The sequence below is a fragment of the Chiloscyllium punctatum genome, chromosome 7, assembly GCF_047496795.1.
Source record: "Chiloscyllium punctatum isolate Juve2018m chromosome 7, sChiPun1.3, whole genome shotgun sequence".
Lineage (NCBI taxonomy): Eukaryota > Metazoa > Chordata > Chondrichthyes > Orectolobiformes > Hemiscylliidae > Chiloscyllium > Chiloscyllium punctatum.
In genome coordinates this window covers 84038108-84060645 of record NC_092745.1, presented here as the reverse complement: position 1 = coordinate 84060645, position 22538 = coordinate 84038108, and the positions used below count along the sequence as shown (strand labels likewise).

Below are 22538 nucleotides of genomic sequence, written 5' to 3'. Positions count from 1 at the left end.
TATTCATTCTATTTAATATCTTATGCACCTTTATCAGCTTTATCTCTGTAAGAATATGTTAAAAATAATGTTGGAGGGCTGTCAGTGAGTCAATGAGTAAAAACACTATTGTGATACAGAACTATACAGACCAGTCTCAGCCCCATCCCTGGTGTGTACTAAATTAAGCAATCTCAAGAAGGAAACACTGCAGATACTAATGGATGAAAGTAAAAGCATTAAGACAGGGTTCTAGCTCTGGAATTTGCTATCAGGTTACCTCTGCGAGAAATGTTTGGATGTTCTGTTGTAAAAACATGTGGCCCAGTTGTGGTATTTGTCTACTGGTGAAAAGCCTGGCAGCCCTTGCTGCTTATGGTCACACATAAAGAGAATGTTCAATATCCATCATTGTTCATGGTGATCTGTCTCACAATGACTTGAATTCTTTAGGAGAGGTAGGGAGGGATTGCATGTGGATTTATTCATCAGGTTTCTCATGATTCAATAGCTCACTTGTTGCAAGTGACATGATTCAATATCAAAGCCATGTCGCAGTAATGACATTTGAATGAAAATATCAATAATGTTTGCTTCCCCAGAAACATATTTCATAATTACACTGCAAAATTCAGTGACTCTCAAATTTTTGTATTGTTTACTTCAAAGCATTAAGGAATATAAATATTATTGACACACACCTCATTTATTTAGTTTCCAACTGCTTTTCCACATTGCTGCTGAAATCTGTAGTCCACATCATGGCAGAATTGATGTTTAATCTCACATTCATCCATTCACTCATTAAGCCCCTTGCCTAGATTTCACTCTGAGCAAGATCTACTTTGCCTGCTGAGTGATTTGCTGCTCTTAGGTTCAGCTGGCGGGTGGAATGATTTTGTAGCATGCTTGAAAGCTGCTGCTACAGAATTACCACTGGCAAGGATTACTATGGGCAGGCCTTTAAAACCAGCAATTTCTTTTCAGAAACATCAGAGAAAAGGCCAGATACAACATTGATCATTGCTATATTCCTTAATTACTTTTCCTTCAAAGGGTATTATCAATGGGTGAATAGTTACAGGGAAGGATTTGAAACACTGTTGGCTAGCTTTAACTGCAATTTTTAAAATAATTATTTGAATAATTATAGTGAAATTGTGATGATTGCTCATGATGCCCAGGTTTTTCTGGGCTCTTTCATCAAATCAAGCAAACGGAGAATATTTTAAAGTGGTCATGAAAATGTCCAATCTTAGGACCCTGACTGGGGTTTCTGTTGCAGGCCTTCCTGCCCTGGTTAGTCTGTCAGTTTAACGAGCTGATGAAAGGGAAATGGGAGAAAAACACTTTAGTAACGAATCCTTCCGTTTAATTCACAGGCTGCCCATGTACTTGGAACTTCTGCAGTTTCTCTCTCACTGTCGTTTTCCCATGCATGCTTCCTGTCTCTAACAACCACTCCTCCCTGTATTTCTCTTGTTGAATAACTGTCACCAAGGTTAATCACCAAAAAAAACATGGTAAAATGACCTATGTAGCTGCCACTGTGTATCCAGAATAAAATGTAAACTCCTTTTGACACTGTTCAGGCCAAGTCAACATAGCACATAGAACATTACAGCGCAGTACAGGCCCTTCAGCCCTCGATGTTGCGCCAACCAGTCATACCAATCTGAAGCCCATCTAACCTACACTATTCCATGTACGTCCATATGCTTGTCCAATGACAACTTAAATGTACCTAAAGTTGGCGAATCTACTACTGTTGCAGACAAAGCATTCTACTCTCTGAGCAAAGAAACTACCTCTGACATCTGTCCTATATCTATCACCCCTCAATTTAAAGCTATGCCCCCTTGTGCTCACCGTCACCATATTGGAAAAAGGTTCTCCCTGTCCACCCTATCTAATCCTCTGATTATCTTATATGTCTCTATTCAGATGTTCATATGAGCACAAAAAAAAGACCAAAGCATGAAGTTGGTTCCAAAGGTAGTACTGAACCACTGAGATAATTTAATTTATATCTGAATGTTCTAGTGGGAGGTCTGTAGCTTCTTTCTGTATCTGGCGATTTGATTTTCTCATCTTCACTTATTGTGATTTTGGGGGAAAAAAATCATTATTTGGGTTATTTTATGGTTAACCTTTTGGGATAGGTATATACCCTATGTGGATTAAGAACAGCATGAATGAGTACAACGTTAATGCAACCAGTAAACTGTACTATTTCAAATCCTACTTTTACAAATCCCCCATTCTATCCTTTTTTAACATTCTTTTTCTCTTTCCAGTCAGAATACATAAATAAATAGATTTTAAAAGCATTTATTAATGCAATTATATACTGTTCAGTTCTGTAAAGATCCAACTGTAAGTGAGTGTTATATTGTCTGGTTTATTTATGATTGTGTACATAATTACATTTATGGTGGAACAGAACAGCTGGAAATTTAAAAAAAAGACTCAGACTAATCCACAGCTTTGTTTGCCTGGGGGAGGGGGGGGGGGGGGGTCACTGTTTCTGGCTACTGACTGTTTATTTAACCCTATAACTTTGTGGTTAATGGCCCGGGAGGGATTGGGCATATCATTATTTAATGACCATGGAACCTGTAATCCAGGCCACAGATTCATTACTGCACGCACTTTTTGTAGTCTAGAATGCGTATCTAATAGCAACCAATGCCTTTTTCTATCTTCTGACTCGGAATCCATTTGGGGAGTTGGGAATTTCCATCCCATAGAATCAGTAACATCTGTGTGTGGGAATTCTGCAAGGAGTATTACACACAAAAAAATCCTTGTTTTAGCACTCTTTCCTCTTGCCCTCAAAATTATGTACTGAGAGGCATTTCTAAGGGCCCTCCTGTTAAAACGCACTTGATTATATCAGAAGAAAGAAAATAAAGGATATTGTTAAGGAGGCCTACTAAAGTTGCTAGAACTGTTCCTTTTTTTGCAGTTTGGAACAATAATAGGAAACCACAAGGAAGTACACCACAGGTATGTCTTCAACATTCCTCTTGGCAATGATTTGTTATATTCTCTGCTCATTCCAAAACAACGTTGATGTATTAAAAGCTGGTGTCGAGTTCAGTGAATGAATAGAACACACATGGCAAATAATGCCATGAACTATTTGAAATGATTCAACACTTATCCATTTGTTGCTCTGACAGGCTTTAAAATAATTTGGCTGGGGTTCAGTAATAATCAGACTGTGGATTTTGATATCACTGTACGTTTGTTTTTTTGGATGAATTTTAATCTTTTTGTAAATTAATACCACCTCATTCTTGTAAATGCTGTTTTAGTTTGTGTCAGCAGATCAGAAAACGTTGTTAAACAACATAAGTTCTAAATTATGGAAATCTTATGGACAATCAATTGTATTCAGCTGGATTAATTCTAGCCAGATCTGTGTATTTTATTGCCAGGTCAACTGACATTACAAATTAACAAACAATCATAGTTTCTCTTCAGAGTTTTTGTCAGAAAATTGCTTTGTGGTAAAAACTAATGTGAATTTAGTTGCATAAATACTTGTCAGGATAGCGAGTTTCAAAATGTGTTTAGTTTGAGACTGTGGAATGTAATGAATTTACTGAGCACTCTTCACAAGACTTGCTTGACATCTGTTTCACTGAAATGAGCCAGGGCAGAAACTGCTTAAAGGCTGAAAATGATTTTAAAACTTACATCAATTTAACAAAGGAGATTGAAATTGCATCAATGTTGTGGCATTTACTTCTAAATTTATTTCTAAAGATGCAACTTTTAGAAACCTTTTGAATGAATGGACTTTTAATCTTCTCAACTAATTTATTCCAAAATCGTTTTTTTATTTTTATTATCTTTCTTTCTTAAACTTAATCTGAGATAGATTAAATATTATAACAGATTTACCTGATTAACCTCTTAGTTTATGCAGTAATATTTTGAAAAGCCAATGGCCTGTTTAACAGACAGTATACTTTACTGTCAGTCACTTATCTTTTTTAACCCATCATGGCAATTAAAGATAAATTTACGGTTAGTAACAACCAGAATAGGCCATTTAGCCAGTCTAGTATGCTCTGCCATTCATTAGGATAAAGGCTGATCATCCATTTCAGTACCCTTTTCCCATTATATTCCCTTATGTTATTGGTATTCAAAAATATGTCAAATTTAAATGTACTTAATGGCTGAGCTTTCACAGACCTCTGGGGTTGAAAAATCCAAAGATTCACAACCCTGTAGGTATAAAATTTTCACCTCATCGTGGTCTTGAATGTTTTCCAACCTTATGATGAAATTGTGTTGCCTGGTTCTACACTGACAGAGGACATCTACCCATTTATCTTGCTTAATCTCAGCTGATGGTGATACTGGACAGGTCAGATCCCAGAATGACACCTGGCTTGTTAGATTGTATGTTTAATTTTTGCAGTTGGTTAGTGGAACGGTTAGTCACTGAAACATTTTTATATGAGACTGCTGGTGTTCTTTGAGTTCAAAACATAAGTTTGTTATAAAATAAAAATAGATAAATTAATGAAAATATGTATGTAGAAGACAGTTATACTAGGAGTAACTTTTATTTTCTGAACCGAACTCTAGGTTCTTCAGAACTAAAACTTCGAGTCTTCTGCTCTGAATTTAAAACCAAACTAATTGTCTTGATGTGTTTACTTTACCTATCATAAGCTCAACAGTATTTCTATCCATTAACATTACAGGATTCTCTCAGGCAGTTTTTTGCAATTACTTGCTTTCTTGGAACTAATGTAATTATGTCATAGGCCAAAAGCCTTTCTGATATGCATTTTAGAAAAAAAAGCCTTTGCAGAACTGACCTGCAACCAGCTGCCCCTATTTTGAAAACCAATTCCAAATAAAATATGTGTTTCACATTTCATCACAGTCCATAATACCATTAAAAACTAGGAGCCGGAGTAGGCCATACTGTCCCCATTAGCCTACTCCACAATTCAGTAAGATCACGGCTGATCTACTATTCCTCATATCCGCTTTACTTCATTTTCCCAATAAACCTTGATTCCTCAACTGATCACAAATTTATCTAACTCAACCTTAAATGTACACAAAGCCTCTGCACCCATTTAATTGTCCCTTAAAGTGCTTTGTAAGTTTCAATGAAATCACCCTTTCATTCTCCAAAACAAGAGAATGCAGACCTAGTTTTTCCAATGTCTTTTCATAGGCTGATCCCACCATTCCAGAACATGCCTGACCTTTTGTTGCACTCCCTCAATACTCATAATATTCTTCCCCAGGTAATGGGAACAAAAACAGCAGTCTGTATACCAGGTGTGGTTAGAATTAGGATTAGCAATAGGGTTCCCTTTTTTTCACTTACCATCACCACCCCTCCCCACCCTGGTTGTTTGCAACAACATTATTTTATGAAAGATCTCTTTCCTTGTGGATACCTTTCTCCCAGACTAAACTTTACTAATGGTTTTAAAGGAGCTAAGTCAAGCAGACTATCTTCAGTTAACAACGACTTCAATCATTATTAAACATGGGAAAAATTAATAACACAACTCACATGCACATATTAGAAATAAGAAATGAGGCCAAAAAGATAAAAGTTTTAAAAACAGATGTAGCGATCAGTCCCCAAATTGTTGACAAAGAGCAGATGGTTGAACATTGTGGCTGGTGCATTGGAGGGTACTGGCAATGCTGACATTCACGTTGAACAGTGAGTTTCACGATCCTTAGTTTTGCAGATTAGTTGAGATTCTGTAGTTCTGATTCCTTCCAACTATGATTGAATTCCAGAATTCAGGATAAGAGAGAATCTTTATGCTGTCCTGTTTTCTCTTTGCTTGGCAGTAAAGGTAGATGATTTCTAGCACTGAGGGTGATCCAGTTTTTATCTGCAACACAGGAGTAACAAGGGGATAATTGATATTCATTGATTTGATTTATTGTCACATGTATGCATGTACAGTGAGAAGTTTTGTATGCGAGCAGGCACAGGCAGATCATGTAAGCAAGGACATACAGATCACAGGGTGAAAAAGAACTTGTACAGAGTAAGGCATACAGGTTACACCACACAGAATGTGCGCTAGGCAAAATCAATATTATTCTTTGACTATAACCTTCACTGCATGTTAACACTCAAACACGAGAATGTTCAGTTCCGCTAATACTTTCAGTAGAGTTTCAAATTGCTTTTTAACCCAATCTTGTGTATTCTTCAAGGTGAAAAATAGAAAATATGTCTGCAATTGGGTCATAATCCATTGATTGTTGCTTACTGTTTTACAAGAGGTCATCAGCCCTTACTATATTTATAGTCAGCAAAGATTATAGTTCAGTCTTTTTTGACTCACCTCTTTTTTCCTTTAGAAGGCTGTTGTTTGAAATTTCATTCAGAGTTGTGCGGGTTCTGTGGGTGTCTCTCTTTAGACAGCCACTTAATATATATCTGTAGCTGCTTTTTTTTCATAAGTGCCCTCTCTTTAAAAAAAGCACATTTGCTATTTCAAATTATAAGTGTACGCAGTACTTTGGGGTTCTGACCCATGGTCATGGAAACCATTCTGCTTAAAATTGAATGAACTGACTTTCTGTAATAATGTAAAATTCTATATATTATGGTCACTCATCCCCAAAGATTCTTTTATATCAAGATTAACTAGCTATTTTTTGTTACATGGTAGTAGATCCAGAATAGCCCATTCTTGTTGGTTCCTTAACATGCTCTGTAAGAATAAAATCATACGTATCATTCTCCAGAAACTCACTTTCATAGCAATAGTGTTCATTAGACTTACTCAGTGTACATGTGGATTAAAGTTATTCATGATTACTGAAATACCAGGCTACATTCTTTTCTAATATCCTGATTAATACCATGCTCCATTCTAAAATTAGTGTTTGGTGGCCTACAAAAAACTCCAACCAATACTTGCTGCCCCTTGTTACTTCTTATTTCTATCCAGACAGATTTCACATATTGTATGCTGATCTGAGATCAACTCTTACTAATGTATTGATCCCATCACTTATTATCAATGCAGCATACCTCCTTTTCCATTTTGCCTGTTTTTGCTTAATGAGGAATATCTTGGAATATTCAATTTCCAGTTTTCACCCTGAAGCTGTGTTTTCATAATATCAATTAGATCATATCACATTGGTTAATATTGGATTGCATTGGAGCAAAAATTCACACACCAGGTCCACCCTTATTCATGTGACTACAGATATATGCAATAAACATTGCTTTGTTAACCAATTATTTTCGCTGTAGTAATTCTTTTCAAGACAGCCCATTCCATCGTATTCATAAAATCTGACTTTCAAATTGTTATGTGGAAGTTTTATTTCTTCTTTATGAGATCTCTGCCTGAAGGCATGTCTGATCCATAGCACCACAATTTTCACCATGGGTAGGGTAAGGAGGTAGGTCCTGAGTTCACACCATCTGGAACAGGGATCAAACTCTGTGGTATTGGCACTAATCTGATCCACACCAGCTATCTGGCCAACCAAAGCAACTTGCCAAGCATTTTGAGCATTTTCCATGCATGTTGTAGCCTGAAGGTACAGTAGTGATGGTAGAGGGTCCAGCTCTATCTATCATATAGATGATAGTAATCTCTCCTACTGCCACTGACAAATGTTGAAGAGATTTATAACTTTCTCGCGAACTTGTTTGGAAATGTTATTTATACTCCTTCCCTGGCCATTAAGTCCTGGAGTGGGAATTGAATCTGGACGTCTGGCATGGGGACAGGAACTCTATCCACCAAACCACAAAATCTTTCAAGTATAATTTAGGAAACTGCTCATATGTTCCAAATATCCCAAAATGCTTTGCAGCCAGAGGTACTTTGTAAGTTAAATTAAAACCACAGACATTGGAGATCTGAAACAAAAGTAGAAAATGCTAGAGAAACACAGCAGGTCTGGCAGATCTGTTAAGAGATAAATGGAGTCCAGTGACCATTTGACAGTGAAAACAGCTGGGAAATGGTGATATTTATGCTGATGAGGAGTTAGTGAGGTTTGGGGGTGAGAGTGGTGAGAAGTGGGCAGAATACATGGAGGTGTTGCTGAGACAGTGAAAGACAAAAAGGAGAGGCAAACTAAAGGATTGGTGATAAGCCAAGAAGGAGATAAATGGTGAATTGGCACTAACAAGAAATTTGAGCAGTTGAAAATGTGTTGACTATGCAGGGCGTACCCTTCCTAACAGGTCTGGGGATGTGGGGGTGGATTAAAAAATGTTCCAGTTCTGAAATTGTTTAACTCAGTGTTAAATTCTGAGAGTTGGAAGTTACCTAGGTGGAAGATGACGTGTAAGTTCTCCAGCTTGCATTGAGGGAATATAGAATCCCTACAGTTTGGAAACAGGCCCTTCGGCCCAACAAGTCCACACCAACCCTCCAAAGAGTAACACACCCATTCTCCTACCCTATATTTACCCCTGACTAATACATCTAACCTACACATCCCTGAACACTATGGGCAATTTAGCCTGGCCAATTCACCTAACCTGCATATGCTTGGATTATGGGAAGAAACCCATACACCACACACAGAGAACATGCAAACTCCACAAGTCAGCCAAGGCTGGAATCAAACCCAGGTCCCTGGCACTATCATAGAGATATACAGCACAGAAACAGACCCTTTGGTCTAACCCGTCCCAACCCAATCTAGTCCCACCTGCCAGCACCTGGCCCATATCCCTCCAAACCTTTCCTATTCATATATGCCTTTTAAGTGTTGTAATTGTACCAGTCTCTACCACATCCTCTGGCAGCTCATTCCATACATGCACCACGATCTGCATGAAAAAGTTGCCCCTTAGGTCTCTTTTATAACTTTCCCCTCTCACCCTAAACCTATGCCCTCTAGTTCTGAACTCCCCGACCCCAGGGAAAAGACTGTCTATTTATCCTATCCATGCCACTCATAATTTTGTAAACCTCTATAAGGTCACCCCTTAGCCTCCAACACTCCAGGGAAAACAGCCCCAGTCCTTTCAGCCTCTCCCTGTAGCTCAAATCTGCCAACCCTGGCAACAGCCTTGTAAATCTTTTCTGAACCCTTTCAAGTTTCACAACGTCTTTCCAATAGGACGGAGACCAGAATTGCACGCAATATTCCAACAGTGGTCTTACCAATGTCCTGTACAGCCACAACATGACCTCCCAACTCCTGTACTCAATACTCTGACCAATAAAGGAAAGCATACCAAACACCTTCTTCACTATCCTATCTACCTGCAACTCCACTTTCAAGGAGCAGGGCTAACCACTGATCTACCGTGCTACCTGACATAGTGGTGTATTAGAGTAGCACACAAGTGGAAGTTTGGGGTCATTTTTACAGACAGAAACTGCCATATTATCATTTTTACTATTACCATTTCTGTCTCAGGCCTCTGTTGCAATACTCCAGTGAAGCTCAATACAAGCTGCAGTGTTATTGAGTTAATAGCATATGGATGTATCTATACCACAAAGATGTATGGTTCAAGAAGGCAGCTCACCATCTCAAGACCAACTATGGGCCAATAAATGCTGGCACTCAAAACAAAGTTGGCTTCAATTTCAACAGTCCGTGCATAAATTCCAAACATTGTCTTTAAGTCATAGAAGTTTTTTAATGTTACTTGGATGTGTAACTTTTGGTACTAACTCAATCCTAGGCTGATGTTCTTTCTCTGGGGTGTGTCATTCCTGTGGCAGAAGCTGCTGCTATGGTAAATATTGTTGCTAATCCATAAATCACTCCTGAAAAATTCAGCTCAATGATCTGATCATGTGTACTTACATCAACAAATAGTGACCGAAATTTGTTGGTTCAATGTCTTACTACTGCTTTGAAGATATTTGAAGAGATGCTACATTAATGGGGAACCATGTTTGCACAAAACATTCAACAGTTGATTTAATGGATCCCATGGCAATATTTGGAAAAGCTGTGAGTTTTTTTAATTAACTCATGGGCGTCACTAGTTGGCCAGCATTTATTGCCCATCCCTCGTTGCCCTTGAGAAGGTGGTGGTGAGCTGCCTTCTTGAACTGCTGCAGTCCACATGATGTAGGGGGATTCACAATGCCCCCACAGAGGGAATTCCAGGATTTTCAGCCAGTGATATTGAAGAAAAAATAATATATTTGAAAGTCAGAATGGTGAGTGGATTGGAGAGGAACTTGCAGGTGATCTGCTGCTCTTGCCTTCTAGGTGGAAACGGTTGTGGGTTTGGAAGGTCCTGTCGAAGGATCTTTGGTGAATTTCTGAAATGCATCTCACACTGCTGTTGCTGTGCTTTGCTGGTGGAGGAGTGGATGCTTGTGGATGTAGTGCCAATTAAGCGGGCTGCTTTGTCCTGGATGATGTCAGCTTCTAGAGTGTTGTTGGAGCTGCACTCATTCAAGAGAGTGAGAAATATTCTCCTGAATGTTGCCTTGTAGATAGTGGACAGGCTTTGGAGAGTCAGGAGTTGAGTTACTTATTGGAGGAGTCCTAGCTTCTCTTGTAGCCGCTGTACGTATATAGCTAGTCCAGTTGAATTTCAGGTCAATGGTGTAACTCCCAGGATATAGGTAGTAGTGGATTCATTGGTGGTAATAGCATTGAATGCCATGGGGGGGATATGCGGTTGTCTCTTATGGAGATAGGCATTTGTATAGTACAAATGCACTGGAGTTAATAAATTGTTCAGTCGTAAATAATGATTTTTTTCATGGCCATTTATACTGTGTAGTTTGCATAATTTGGAACTGCAAATGATAGTGCATTTTTTTCGGAGAGGTATGTTTGGAGAAATGCAATTGCATTTTAGTTGACTAGCTGGCCTGCTGTAGTCACTTGACCTCTACCTCTGCTGTAAGTGGAATGTGCAGCCTGTGGGATTCGTTAAATGCACATTATTTGAAACAATGCTTATGCTGGAAAAAGCCAATAGAATCACATAATAAATTAGGCAGCAATTGTGCCTAATGTTTTCTTACTTAATAAATGGATAAATTGCTTCCATACTCCCTTCACTTGTTTTCAAACTGTTGACTGCCAATTTGACAATGACTAATATTGTGTCCAATTTCCCATGTTACTTGTGCATCAAATAGTTTGGTTGGAAATATGTCCTTGGGGTCTTTTGGGCATCTGCAGAGCTCACCACACCTAATATGCTGAAAGCGATCGGGGGCATTAAGAATTACCAGCTCTGAATAACTGACATAATTCCTGAGTGATAGATTCACAAGACAGTTAAACTGTTTAATAAAACCCCAGCTCTTCACCATTTCTGTCCCCATCTCCAGTCTTCAAGATAATGACACTTTTTTTTTACTTTACAAGGAATTCCTTTGTGAAACCTACTTGATTGAGTTCATCTATAATACAGAATTACCCGAGCTTCACAACATCTTCTGGATGATTGCATTTGTTACTTGACTCCATCTTGCTCCAGAGACGTATTTGTGAATATACTTCTTCCTGGTAGGACCTGTATTACCCTGCGTACAATTAATGTGTCTCTACACTAGAGGAAAAAGTCTTACACTTAGAAGATGCTTCCCCCTCTCATTCACGTTATGCTGTACATCATGATTTTTGATTAACACCTTTAATGTCTCCATTTTATAATAGGAGAATCCTGCAGGAGTATTTTCCTGTGGCAATTTGATGAACCAGTTAAATCACTGAAAAAAAATGCATCCTCTTTTTTTTCTCAAATTCAATGCTTATAAGTATCCATAATAAGATTTTAAGCATATAAACAATAGCATTATGAAATTAACCAATGAGTTATTGTTTTCTTACTTAATAAAGAAAATAATGAGCAGAATCTTTTGAGACCCCACCAGCAAAATGGTAATGAGGGAACGCATTATGACTGATGTTGGTGGAGGTGGGGTGGCTCTGTGGTCATTAATAACCTAGGGGTGGGGTTTCTGCCTGTCACTCAGCAGGAAGTGCTGATTTGGAAAGCAGTGCCAACAAGAAGAGTTGCTGCTCTGCAGCCTAAGGGTGGTCTTATGATCTCAGCTGATGGTACCACTGGACAAGTCAGATCCCAGAATGAAATCTGGCATTTTTAAAAAATTTTAGTTAACTTGCTAGTCACTCATTGAAATAACTGCAGATTTCTTCAACAATGAAACAGAAGTTTTAACAGGAGATGAAACAAAAAAGAACAATATATTTATAGAATAGAATTAATAACACCTTTCTTCCAAAACAATTTTCAACCCATTTCCCAACACGATCCATTACAGAGCCTCACATCCAGAGAAATTGCTTCCCATATCAAAACTAAGTTCTACTACATAAGCCCTGTTTCTGTTCTGTGAATTGTCTTCTTGCACAATGTCGAAAAAAACATGGTGACATTTTCTCAGCTTTTAATAACCTGCAGATTCTAAACATACACCCCTAGTCTAGAAGTTGCAAAACTAAATTTTCTACATAGGTAGTTGTGTTTTCCCTGAACTATCCTGTATTATTTTCTCAGAGAGAAACTATATTTTCTTCTAATGCTAGTCAAGTTTACTCTGAACTGCCCTAAAAACTTCCAAGCTCTGCATTTTCTTAGCTAAATAAATCCTTGACTATTTGGAAATGAAAACACACTAATGGCTTTCAGTGTTTACTCAACCTGTCATAAACAAATATAGTAAAAACAATTTTTCATGACCAGTCCAGGGGTTCACAGTCATCTGTTCCCTGGCACATAATAGATTCGGTCATTTCTATGGAAGGTCAGTCTTCCAGTGTTTATTTTTATGTTTACATTTAATAAAAACAGGTAAAAATAGTAAATTTACTTCAACTGCAACTTATATTTAATTTTGAAGATCAAAGTAATGTTCGGGTGAATAAATAATTCTGTGTTAGAAATGGCTTCACAGCTTTGATTGAGCTGTGACAGCTACCAGCTATCCGCCCCAAGCCTTTGATAGCTTTGTCTCTGAATATAATCTCTTTCTCTCTCCTTGTCAATTTAATACAAACACATAAGTATATGTACATTCACCCATTAAATTAAAATATAAAGCAGCTTTTGAAATTTGGCCTTTTTTCAAAATTATTTAAAGAAAAGCCTCTCAGCAGGAAGCTACTTGCCAAAGAAAAATGTCCCATTCGCAGAACTGATGTATCCTGCAAAATAAAATATACATCAAACCCAAATTAAGCTCATGGAGTCACAGCTCACAGTACAAGTGTCACTGAGAAGTTCAGACCTTTGGGAGACCTTGAGTCAAGTGAGTAAAAACGTCAACAAGATATTAAAAGACACAAAACACGAATAAAAGTTTTGCAGGCTGAGAACATTTTTATAGCCTTATTTTGGATTCTAGAAATTTCATTATGGGGAGAAGTGATATTGGATTTGTGGGAATCCACTGCACAGATTGTATCATTGAGAGCTGAAATACTCAAACTATAAAATAGCAGCTGTCATTTGTCATAGAGTGATTGCTTAACATGGGGCAAAAAAAAACACTCTAGACTACCACCTATTGGAGTAATCAGTACTGCAGGTTGTAACAAATATGTTCTGTGTACAATACTGTAATCCATGCTCTGCACACTGCATTTAATTACTGTAGAAATCAGTGTCTGTCAATCTGCACTATAACACATCGAACCATCCATCAAAATGAAACTGAAGTCTTCCAGAGGAAAGTGAAATATTTTAATCTCCTGTTCACATCTCCCAATTGCTGTGAGTCAGCTGATTCTTTGATATAGGTTGATTGTTTGACACCCAAGAAAGAGTTTGAAAAATTATCCTTTTTGCAAAATGCAAACACCTACAAAAGTAAAATGTATCAATTTGCTCCTGAATGTACTTACATCTGAAAGACTGCTTAAAAATGGTCAAGGATGGGAAACGTTGCCAGTGATGCCTTCCTCCATCTCATCAAAGGATGAAAGAAGGTGTAACTGACTGTTTCCATGTTCAAATGGATCGCAGCATCTCAAGAAGGCAGCTCACATCCAAAAGGGATGGGCAATAAATGCTGAAATAGTAAGCAAGCCCATAGATTCTGAATGAACTATAAATACCAAAATAAACTTAATAAGTTACAAGTGTGTGCTCTCCAAAATTGTAAAAATTAGCTCATGAGCATGACTTTTGAAATATTTTGCTTGAAGCTATCTGTTTCAATTCTCAATTATTTATTTCATTCTTCTCTTGTTCTTGGTGCATCTTCTTCAAGTCATGAACTTCTCCTTAATCTTTCACAATTCCTTTTTGAAAATCTCTATTTGTTTAAGGAAGGATGTCTTTGAATTGAATGTAGTTCAGGGAAGGTGCACTAAGTTGATTCCTGAAAGGAAGGCATTATCTTATGGTGGAAAGTTGGGTAGGTTTATCCTATAATTATTGGAGTTTAGATGAATAAGGGTTAATCTTATTGAATCATGCAAGATTCCCAGGGACTTTAAAACGACAAATGCTGAGCTGATACTTCCTCCCATCGACAAATATAGAACTTGGGGGCACATTTTCAAAATAAGGGGTTTTTCACTTAAGATGGAGTTGACAAAAAAAACCCTGAGGATCTTTAATCTTTGAAATTTTCTGCCACAGACAGCAACAAAAACTAGGCCAATGAACATCTTCAAGGCTATTAGGTAAGATCTTGATCTACAAGAGAGTCAACAGATCAGTCAACTGGATGAATACAAATTATTTCAGAGAAGTCAGTATAGTTTTTTAAAAAATGGATCATGTTTAACTAGCTTGATTGAGGTTTTTGATGAGGTAAGTTAACTTGTTGATGAGGGAAATCATATTGACGTGATGTGTATGAACTTCCAAAATGCATTTGATAATGTGCCACACCATATGCTTGTTACTAAAGCTGAAGCACGTTCAATAAAAAGGACAATGGGACACGGATACAGAGTTGACCAAATGACCGGAAACAGAGAGTCATGTTGGCTAATTACTTTGCAGATGGAAGCAAGTTGGGTTCCTGGGGGTTAATACAAGGAACACTGCTTTTTTGATGTATGTCAATGACTTAGGTGTGCAGAGCATAGTTTTTAAAATTTACAGGAAATACTAAACATGGAAGTATTGTGGACTCTAAGGCGAATAGTGATACATTTCCAAGGGATCTAGATAAGCTTTTAGAATGGGAAGTCATATAGCATTTGAATTTTATGTAGACAAATGAGAAGTGGTGTAATTTTATACATGATTTGGAGATGCCGGTGTTGGACTTGGGTGTACAAAGTTAAAAATCACACAACACCAGGTTATAGTCTAACAGGTTTAATTGGAAGCACACTAGCTTTCGGAGTGACGCTCCAAAAGCTAGTGTGCTTCCAATTAAACCTGTTGGACTATAACCTGGTGTTGTGTGATTTTTAACTTTGTAATTTTATAGGAGGAGAACATGAAGCAAAGTAAAACGCACAATTCTAGATGGTAGGGGCAGATTGTGCAAGCACAAAGGGATCTGGGGATAATGGTTGAGGGTGGTAGAGCAACTTGAGAAAGTGATTAAAACGGCAAACAGAAATCTGGGTATTATAAATCTAGGCATTGGTTCCAGAACAAAGGAAATATGATAGATCTTTATAAAACATTGGTTTGGCTTCAACCAATGAATTGTGGGCACTGTTCTTTAGGAAGGATGCAAAGTTATAAGGAAGTCATGAGAAAATGTTACAACTTTGGTCACAAAAATGAAAGATTTAGCTTATGTGGATGGTTAGGAAGAGCTGCGATTGCCCTACTTAGAGAAGTGAAGGTTGTGACCATGGACACAAGCATTCAAAATCATGAAAGGACTGGAGGATTAGGATGTTGTTCACACTGACATCAGGGTTGCGAAACAAAGGGCACCAATTTAAGATGATTGACAAGATAACTAATGGTGACAAGGAATTTTTTTTAAATGAGGTAAGCAGTTAGGGTCTAGAATGCTCTGTTTCAGAGTGTGGCGAGGCAGTTAAGTTCAGAGTTAAGACTTAGGCATTCAAAGGGGAAGAGGAAAAAATACAACACTACTGGGAATGGACAAGAGTATGGATCAAGCTGAATTACTCTTTCAGAATCCAGCACAGATGTGATAATCTGAATAAACCACTTCTGTATAAACATCATTCAATGATTCTAAGTATCCCCACAATTTTTCATTCCTGCCATTCCTTAAAATTTTCTGTCTTCCTATTTTCTCCCTTCAACTTAACCTGTATTCCTTTTCTTTCTGATTTGTTTCTTTTTTTTCTCATTCCCCTGTTGTCTTTCAGCTATTCCTTTTTTCATTTTTGTCACATAATTATCGAATATAATTTCTCTCCTGCATTCTAACCCAAATTGGGAAAGAACACAGTGGAGAATGTCCTAAAATTCCAGCAGAAGAAACTATAATGCGCATTATTTCTCCACGTATTGCATTAGAATGGCCATAGTTGTGCCAGTGGATTTTTCTTGATCTCACATTTCAATATACTTACTGCTGCTGTCCAGAGCCTTATGATAAATAATTGACAGTGACATTTATTATTCAACTCTTTGCTGAGCTCCAATTAAGTTGACAGTTTAATAACTGAATATTGGATCAAAAATGAGAGAATCATAAATTATTCCACAATATTATGATGCCAGCTGATGGTATTACTGAGCATGTCAGATTCCAGACTGAAACCTGTCCTGTTAGATAAAAGTTTGATTTGTTTTAGTTTCAACAAAGGGCAATCGTGCTGAAACATAAACACACAATATCACAGATTTGATTTAATAATAAAACATATTTATTAACAAAAGAAATGAAGACAAAATAAAATGAAGAATAAATAAAGCTAACTATTTATAACAAAAATGCAAAGGTTTTCAACATAGTAAATGTAAAATATTTTCTGGAGGGGGAATTGTAGGTGGTGTTTTTCCTCATACATCTGCTGCTGTTGCCCTTCGGGTCATACAGGTCACAGGTTTGGGAGATGCTGTCAAAGGAGGCTGAGTGAGTTACCGTAGTGCATCTTTTAGATTGTATACACTGCTACCACTGTGCATCAGTGGTGAAGAGAAATTAATGTTCAAGTTGATGAAAGGGGTGCCAATCAAGTGAGTAACTTTTCATTGGATGACGTTAAACTTCTCAAGTGTCGTTGGAGCTGAACCTACCCATGCCATTGTCCATCCAGGTGGCTGGGGCCATGGATTTGAAACCTGTAGTCAAAGGAACCTTAGTGGTTTCCTGCAGTGTTCCTTATAGATGGTATGCACTGCTGCTACTGTGTGGTTAGTGGTAACACTGTTCATTTGGGGGTGAGGATGTAAATATTGGCATGCCAATGGGCTGCTTTCAGCTGGGTGCTGTCCTGCTTCTTGAAACAGATTTGAAACTATTCTCCATCCTTTACAGTTTCCCTCTTCACCCATATCATTCTTGCAGCCTTTTCTTCCACTCCACACCTCTACTATCCTGCATTAGCCCTCACACTCTTACAGCCCCTTCTCGTATCTCTCCTTAGAGCGTCTTTCCTCCTTACTTAATCCTTCTTTTCTCTCCCCAAACAGCTGTTGTTGGAGCTGCACTCATTCAGGCTTTTAGGGAGTATTCCATCAGACACTTCAGTCTGGCAAATAACATAGAAGAGACAGAATTTGAGTTTCTAGTGTCCCTAGTCTCTGATTTACTTTTGTAACCATAGTATTTGCAAGGTGCTTCAGTTCAATTTCTGTACAATAATAACACACCAAGATTATGATTGTGGGGGGATTCAGCGATATTAATGCAGCTGTACATTCAAGGATGATAGTTAGATCCTTTCTTGTTGGAGGTAATAATTCTCTGGTACTTGTGTGCATGATTGCTACTTGACAATTATTAGCTCAAGCCTGGATATTCATTCAAGTCTTGCTGCACATGAACATGTTTGGTTCAGTATCTGAGGAGTGCCAAATGTTGCTGAGAATTGTGCACACATTGGTGAACATCCCCACTTCTGACCTTATGATAGAGGAAAGGCCATTAGTGAAGCAGCTGAAACTGGTTAGATCTAGAACTCTACCTTGAGGAACTCCTACAGAGATGTCCTGGGACTGAGATGACTGACCTCCAACAAGCATAATCATCCTCCTTTGTCCTAGCTCACAATACGTATGGACAGCAGGTGATTCCTTCCCCAGAAGTCTCAAAATTGGTCATGGAAATTGACTCATGAAGGTGACCAATCAAAGATAAGGTCTCACACAGTAAATAGAATAGAAGGAAATGGTGAGGAGCTGCTCTCCAATCATAGGCTGGTTTTCTCTCATTCTGAAAGCTTCAGTAGTGAGCCTATTAGCAGCAATCCTGGAAAAGGAACAAGGTGAGGAGATTGGACAGAGTCACTGGGAAGACCAGAGGCTGAGAGACAGGAGCCAGGACCAGTGGTTGAGAGCTGGGGTGAGGGTGGAAGTTTGGAATGCTGCTAAGAGCAGGAAAGACCATTGGCAGGGATGCTGCATGGTCCTTTTCCAAGGCTGGAAAGGCCTTTTCCTGGGCTTACACCCCTCGGTTGTGGCATAGTCCAGAGGCATTCAGGATGGGAGAATCAGACAGTTGGACAAGTGTTTGGGGAGAGAGAAGAAGGATTAAGTAAGGAGGAAAGACGCTCTAAGGAGAGATACGAGAGGGGGCTGTAAGAGTGTGAGGGCTAATGCAGAATATTAGAGGTGTGGAGTGGAAGAAAAGGCTGCAAGAATGATATGGGTGAAGAGGGAAACTGTAAAGGACGGAGAATAGTTTCAAATCTGTTTAAACCAAAATGAATACTCAGCTAAATAAATCAAAAAATCCAAGAACTCTTCAAACCTGAGTTCACGAATTCCCTGCAATTAGATGTATAAGTACAATACTTGGTGAAATGTAAGTATTAGGGATTATCATGAACACAGTTGATTATTAAATTTAAATTTCAGATTGTGATCTGAGATACTATGAATAGACTTGTAACTGTTGGGTTAAAATATTACAACAGTGTGCATGTGTAATACAAATACATTAGCTGAGACCAGGCTATTCTGTGGAAGACATGCTTTTTATATGCAGAGGTGTGTGTCAGTTATTGTTTAAAAGTGTGTTTTTCAAAAGAAATACTTACAAGCCAAAAGATGGCTGTGGATGTAAATTCAATGGCTGTCTAAAACCCCTGAGAGGAATGATGGCATATAGATACATAGATTGTCAAGAGAACATTAGACAACACTTCAAAGGGAAAGATGCTATTAAAAAAAACTGGATTGTGTTGCAGACTGCAGACATGATATGAGTTGAAAGGAAGGTTGTTATGGGTGAAAAGCATGTTTGTGTGTTTTATATTTCCAGGCATAGACAAGAAAGGAGGTTAAAAACCATCTGCAACCCCTTGTCTCTGTGTGCTAATGTGTTTAAGAGTGTGTGCGCTAGTATTGCTAACCTTTGGTCAAGTTTCACTGTGATAAAGTGTGCAGTGAAAGGACACAGTGGAGAAATTCCACTTGAGACCTCCGTGTGAACAGGTAAAATGAAATGAAATCTCCGATCGCTTAAAAACAGGTCAAATCAGCAGCAATGCAACTGGGAGAAACTGGATAAACTTCTTTTAGCTAATGCTGAACAAAGAATCTCTGAATAACTCCTGAACTGCCAAAGTGAGTGAGACCCAAATCATCCACCATAGCAGCTGTTAATGAGGTTAATTCTGCTTGTCTGTGATTCCAAAAACAGCATATGTAAACACAAACACAAATTAGTATGCGATATCATCACCTAGTAAATGAATTTGTGAGAATGAAAAGATAGCATTTGAAAATAAATTTTAGAAAGAGTAGCCTCCAAAAATCAAAAATACGTTCTTGAAAAATCTTACATGGACCACTCAAAAACACAAAGGGATTTTTTTTTACCCCTGGTGATAGGTATGAGTCTGTCCAGTGATGTGTTTTCCCATGATTCCCATTGACTCCAATTTTGTTGGGGTTTCTTGATGTCATCTCTGAATTCCTCAAAAGAGAAATAAAATACATCTTTCAGCAATACTCGGTGTAGTCAGAAACTGGGCTTTTTCCAGTTTACAGCAACATTAACAGCAATTTATATAGGGGTGGAAGAGCAGAGCAGGTCAGACAGCATCGAAAGAGTAGTAAAATCAACGTTTAAAGCCAAAACTATGCTGCTTCTTTGATGTTGTCTGACCTTTTTTGGTCTTCCAGCTTCACATCTATTGACTCTGACTTCCAGCATCTGTAGTCCTTACAGTCTCCTAATAATGACTTATATTTCTGTAGCACGTCTAACATAACAAAATATTCCTAGGTGTTTCACAGGAACCTTATAAAATAGCCACTTAAGTGGATTAAGTCAGGTGACTGAATACTTAGTCAAAGAAGTGAATGTTAATGAGTGCCTTGAAGGAGAAAATCGGGGGAGACGGAGGGGGAGGTGTGGGCTGGCAATTCCACAGCTCACCAGCAAGGCAACCGAAGGCACTGCCAACAATGTAAGAGTCCACGTGATTTAGAATGGAGAAGAAGCCAGATTAGAGGATGCAAATATCTTTGATGTCAAAGGATGTTGGAGGAGTTAGGGCTGAGCAAGGCCAAAGAGGGATTTAAAAATGTAGGTGGGAATTTTAAAATCAAGATGATACTTGATCAGGATCCATGTACCTCATGGAGCACAGAGTATTAGTGGAACACAACTTGCTGCCAATTAAGACAAGTTCAACAATTTGGATGACCTCAAGTTTACAGTGTAAAATGTTGAAGATCACTCAGGACTGCATTGGAATGATTACAATTTAAAGAAAGAGATTTTCAGTAGCAAATAAGTTGAGACAGGATGAAGTCAGGACATTAGATAGAGATAGAAATGGACACATCCTGTTGATGTCATGATTATGATTATGAGGTGAGTTGCTTAACATGGGATCAAACATGATACCAGAATTGCAAACAAACTGAGTATTGGAGAGGGATGGAGTTGGAGCAAGGGCACAGAGTTTAGGGTGGGGACTGAAAATAATGCTTCAGGTATCTCAATATTTCTTTGAAGGAAATGTCTGTCATCCATTATTGGATAAGGAGTGTGGGTAATTTAGTCACAAAGGATGAGTTGAGCGAGGTGTTGGTGAGGTGGAGCTGGGTATCATTGTGTACATGTGTCAACTAATATCATGCTTTTGGATGGTGCTCCTGCCCCTCAGCTCCAACCCCTGCTCATTCTCTTGAATATACATGTTGGCTCCACTTAAAAAAGAAGCCGCGAGATGTAAAAGTCTCAGTGGGAGATCATGAGCAAGGCATGTCTGCTGTTAGCCTGCAGTGGTAATCCCTTTACCAAGCCTTTTTGAATCAGATCTCTTTCAAGGTGGGCTTTGATCAAACTATTTGCTTTCTTTGTTCATCAGTCAGGAGTTTGCTTTCGATCTACTGACAGGCACATGAACAGCCAACCTCAGCTTTCAATTGAACGGACCTGACAGCTGGACATCTGTTTGCAGAAAATGAAAAGCTGTTCTTTAAACATGACCTTTAGAGGTTAAGCTCACTCATCAACAGGCAGAATATGGTCAGTTTGGGAGTTGGTCAATAGAGAGTAACAAATAGCAACAATGTTTAGATTTATTGATATTGCAGGTTGTATAAATTATAATGATTACAATATTCTGTTTCTACTGCCTTCCCAGATGTTTATGCAGTGGGAACATAGCAGTAATTGAAATATTATTGTGAAGCAGACAAAAGAGACTAACAGCCCGCCTAACAGTCATTGTCAGACAGCAGAGGTAATTAGTTAAATGGCCTTGTTAAGAATACCTCTTTAATTGAAGTCGATGATTTCTTGCTGTCTGATTAAAGCCATTACATGTCTGGAAACTAATTATTCTTAATTCATTTAAATAGTAAAATGATAGCAACAGTGTACAATTGAATGGCAATGATGGAAAGGCCTGAAAAATGAGTACTTAATGATCTGTGTTTGTGAATGCAAAGCTTTTTTTTAAAGAATTTGGTGCAGTTTGATGACATTGTGCCATAATTAGTGTTATCTTTCTATGGAGATTAAACACACACCAAGTTCCTCATCAAAACATACCTAGCAAAAGCTGACACAGTCCCATAAAAGTAAGGCAGACCTCTGAAATATCACCTTCATGAAATATGATGTGGAAGTGCAGTCAAGACCATCTGGTTTGCTAATGACAGAAAGTTAGATTGTCTCAATTTCAGCCACCTATTTGATGCCCAAGTACAACTTGATTCAACATTTAAGAAGGCCTGTAGTTGGATGAATAGCTCACTCATCTAAATGAGCATGAGACTGCTTAAATATGTAGGACCCGAACTGCAAACCCGAGGGAAATCACAAAAAAATCGGTCCTGTTGTACAAGAGTTCAAGCAATTTAATCAGCAGTGGTAATGTGACTGACTCAGTAGGTACTGGGAGCAGGGACAGAGTAGAACATAATTCACTGAATGCCAATGTTCCCTCCAGCTCTGTTCAATGGAGCAAAGTTTGAAGAACTCAGGGACCCAGTAAGCACAAGAAAGCAACTTCACCCAAGTGTTTTTGTC

General features: G+C 38.2%; 1 protein-coding gene across 4 annotated transcripts in view; it reads left to right on the top strand.

The window, feature by feature from the left end:
* The first annotated feature begins 2641 nt into the window (after positions 1–2641).
* Positions 2642–22538, top strand: part of frem1b (Fras1 related extracellular matrix 1b) — a 195636-nt gene continuing 175739 nt past the window's right edge. For 2 of the 4 annotated variants that reach the window (XM_072574232.1, XM_072574235.1), the window contains exons 1-2: positions 2642–2988; positions 11326–11466. The gene's annotated coding sequence lies outside the window, so the exon portion shown is untranslated. The remainder of the gene's footprint in view (positions 2989–11325; positions 11467–22538) is intronic. The other 2 variants (XM_072574234.1, XM_072574233.1) reach the window with 1 other exon arrangement.